The 3,681-nt window shown below is 43.2% G+C and overlaps 1 pseudogene across 1 annotated transcript; it reads right to left on the minus strand.

Moving 5' to 3' along the window:
* Nucleotides 1-344: 344 nt before the first annotated feature.
* On the minus strand, nucleotides 345-1,889 carry LOC128577261 (tubulin beta chain-like; annotated as a pseudogene). The gene has a single exon (XR_008377533.1). The product of XR_008377533.1 is annotated as a tubulin beta chain-like (transcript).
* Between the last annotated feature and the right edge of the window lie 1,792 nt (nucleotides 1,890-3,681).

Consider the following 3,681-nt stretch of genomic DNA (forward strand, 5'->3'; position numbering starts at 1 on the left):
TAATAATGTTAATACTTCCCTTGAAGCTAAAAGATGGAACCTGTGAATACCTGGAAGTTATCACTAAATATTCTGGATTTCCCTCTCCAAAACTATTCTAGATTGGAAAAATCCCAACCCCTTCCTTGGAGTTACTTCTACTCTTACTTTCTACCCCCTACCCCCAAATACCTGGGCATAGGATGATGGTCATCATCTGCATTTTCAGCATTCAGTTGGAATTATTTTACAAACAGAAGGAAATATTAACTGGACAGACGGGAGGAATGGGCACCAGAAGGAAATACAGGGTTACCTAGAATGCAGAAATCTAGGTTTCCCGAAGTGGAAGGAGAGAGGAGACATTCAACAAACAAGTATTTATTAAGCACCTACATGTGCCAGGCACTGTTCTAGACACCCCCCCCCCAAAAAAAAAAGAAAAAAAAGATAAGAGGCAGCAAACACGAATTCTGAGGGATAGGAAAGGGGTAGTTGAGGAAGAAGGTTAAGGGGACTGAGAAGCTTGAGGTGATAGGGGCTGTGCCTTAGGCCTCCTCTTCAGCCTCTTCACCAAAATCCTCCTCCTCTTCTGCAGTGGCATCCTGGTACTGCTGATACTCAGAGACGAGGTCATTCATGTTGCTCTCAGCCTCGGTGAATTCCATCTTGTCCATGCTCTCGCCTGTATACCAGTGGAGGAAGGCCTTCTGGGGGAACATGGCAGTGAACTGCTCTGAGATGCACTTGAAGAGCTCCTGGATGGCTGTGCTGCTGCCAATGAAGGTGACTGCCATCTTGAGGCCATGAGGTAGGATGTCACAGACAGCTGTCTTGACATTGTTGGGGATCCATTCGACGAAGTAGCTGCTATTCTTGTTCTGTACATTGAGCATCTGCTCATCTACCTCCTTCATGGACATCTGTCCCTGGAAGACAGCAACCATGGTGAGGTATCGGCCATGGTGGGGGTCACAGGCAGCCATCATGTTCTTGGCATCAAAGACCTACTGGGTGAGTTCTGGCACAGTGAGAGCCCGATACTGCTGGCTTCCACAGCTGGTGAGAGGGGCAAAGCCAGGCATGAAGAAGTGAAGACGTGGGAAGGGCACCATGTTGACTGCCAGCTTACGGAGGTCAGCATTGAGCTGGCCAGGGAAACGGAGGCAGGTGGTGACACCACTCATGGTGGCTGAGACAAGGTAGTTCAGGTCCCCATAAGTTGGCGTGGTCAACTTTAGGGTACGGAAACAGATGTCCGAAAGGGCCTCTTTGTCAATGCACTGTGTCTCATCAGTGTTCTCTACCAACTGATAGAAAGGGTGGCATTATAGGGGTCAACCATGGTATCAGATACTTTGGGTGAAGGCACCACACCCAAGGTATTCATGATGCCATCAGGATACTCTTCTTGGATCTTGCTGATAAGGAGTGTGCCCATTCCAGAACCTGTGCCCCCACCCAGCAAGTGGGTCAGCTGGAAGCCCTACAGGAAGTCACAGCTCTCTGCCTCCTTCCGTACCACATCCAGGACTGAATCAACCAGCTCAGCCCCTTCTGTATAGTGGCCCTTGGCCCAGTTGTTTCCTGCCCCAGACTGACCAAAAACAAAGTTGTCTGGTCTGAAGATTTGGCCAAAAGGACCTGAGTGAACAGTCCATGGTCCCGGGATCTAGATGCACCAGAATAGCATGAGGAATGTATTTGCCACCTGTGGCTTCATTATAGTACACAGAGATTCGGTCTAGCTGCAGATTGCTCTCCCCGTGGTAAGTACTTGTGGGGTTGATGCCATGTTCATCGCTGATCACCTCCCATAACTTAGCACCGATTTGGTTGCCACACTGACTGGCCTGGATGTGCACGATTTCCCTCATAGTTAAAATTTATTGTTTTTGCTCGCCTCGAGGTGTTTATGGGGCAGATTTAAAAAATTTTTTTTTTCTCTCTGCTGGTCACAGGCTAAAAGAATGGAACGTGCCCCAAAAGCTGGAGCAGCGAGGTCTGAACATGCCAACAGGAAGGTTCTCAAATTATTTTCTGAAAGCACTACTTTTACATAAAATTACCATCAACATTTTCTTATTGTTTAGAGAGTAAGACATATATACAATCTGGTCACCACTGTCTCGTCTACTTTATCTTATATTCCTCCCCCTACATCATCATCATCATAACAACATAAGCAACTAATACATAAGGCACAAAATTTAGAATGGTGGAGACACAAGCCCTCCATCATTCTAACCAAATACAATGTTTTTCAAGCCAATCACATTCCTTTTCTCATGTCTTATTTCTCCCACTCCATCCCTTAAAAATGTTCTTGCATATAAAAATGCTACGCTTTTCAAAAGCCAAATTGAGGTTTCCCTCCACTGTAGAGACTTCCCAAATGAATTCCAGTTCTCAGTGTTCTCTTTCTACTCTGAATTTCAGTAATTTTAACATGTATATTAGTTATTTGGTTTTTATCCTATATACTGCCTTACATTCCTAATGCATGGCTTATTTGTTCAAATTGACTTGTGAGTTCCTTGAGGACCACATTTTCAACACCTAGTTCGATATCTTGCCTAAAGTAGATACTAAATACACTTTGAATAATATGTATTTTGATATTGATGAGTAGGATAATAGAACTCTTGAAAGAGGAGAAATATATGGCAGATGCAGATGTAGGATGCATTTGTGCAGGATGGGAAGGAAGAGGAAAGAGAGAAATCTGTAGTGGGGAAATCAAAGGCAATTATTGTCTTTTTAAAGGAAGGTTTATAAGGCTGGGTGCGGTGGCTCACACCAGTAATCCTAGTATTCTGGGAGGCTGAAGCATGTGGATTGCTTGAGGCCAGGAGTTTGAGACCAGCCTGAGCAAGAGAAAGACTCCACCCCTAATAATAGCCAGGTGTTGTGGCAGGTGCCTGTAGTCCCTCTACTCAGGAGGCTGAGGCAAGAGGATCACTTGAGCCCAAAAGTTTGAGGTTTCCATGAGCTATGACAGCATGACACTCTACCAAGGGCAAGAGCGAGACTCTGTCTGAAAAAAGAAAGGAAGGTTTATAAATTTACATTTGATACAGAAATCCAGATAGAACCAGTGGAAGAATTATGGAACTGAAGCTCTGATCAGGAAGATGGTTTTCATGTAGACAAAAGAATAAAAAACTAAAGTACTTCATGTTTATAAATCACATTCTCAGCCATCTTCTTAGTTAATTTTCATAACAATTCCAGACATAGGTATTATCTTCATTTTTGCAAATACTGAAATTAATATTTAAAGAAGTCAAGCACTTATTAAGTGACAGAGCCAGTACTCAAACTCAGTCTAAGAGCTCTGCAGTTGCCACTATGCTTTCCTTAATACTATATATTCATAAGGTCATAATTTTGTAAATAACATACAGGAATGCAAGTATTTATTTATTACTCCTAAGGTAACTTTATTTTTTAGTTATGAACTGAAAATATCCACGGAAATTTAGACCATTTTGTTCAAATTTATGAGAAAGGTAAGTTTTCTTTCTTTTTTATTTTTTTTTGAGACAGAGTCTCACTATGTCACCCTTGGTAGAGTGCTGTGGCATCACAGCTCACAGCAACCTCAAACTCCTGGACTTAAGTGATTCTCTTGCCTCAGCCTCCCGAGTATCTGGGACTACAGGCATCTGCCACAATGCCCAGATACTTTTTTTTGTTGTT

Source organism: Nycticebus coucang, chromosome X (genome assembly GCF_027406575.1).
Source record: "Nycticebus coucang isolate mNycCou1 chromosome X, mNycCou1.pri, whole genome shotgun sequence".
Lineage (NCBI taxonomy): Eukaryota > Metazoa > Chordata > Mammalia > Primates > Lorisidae > Nycticebus > Nycticebus coucang.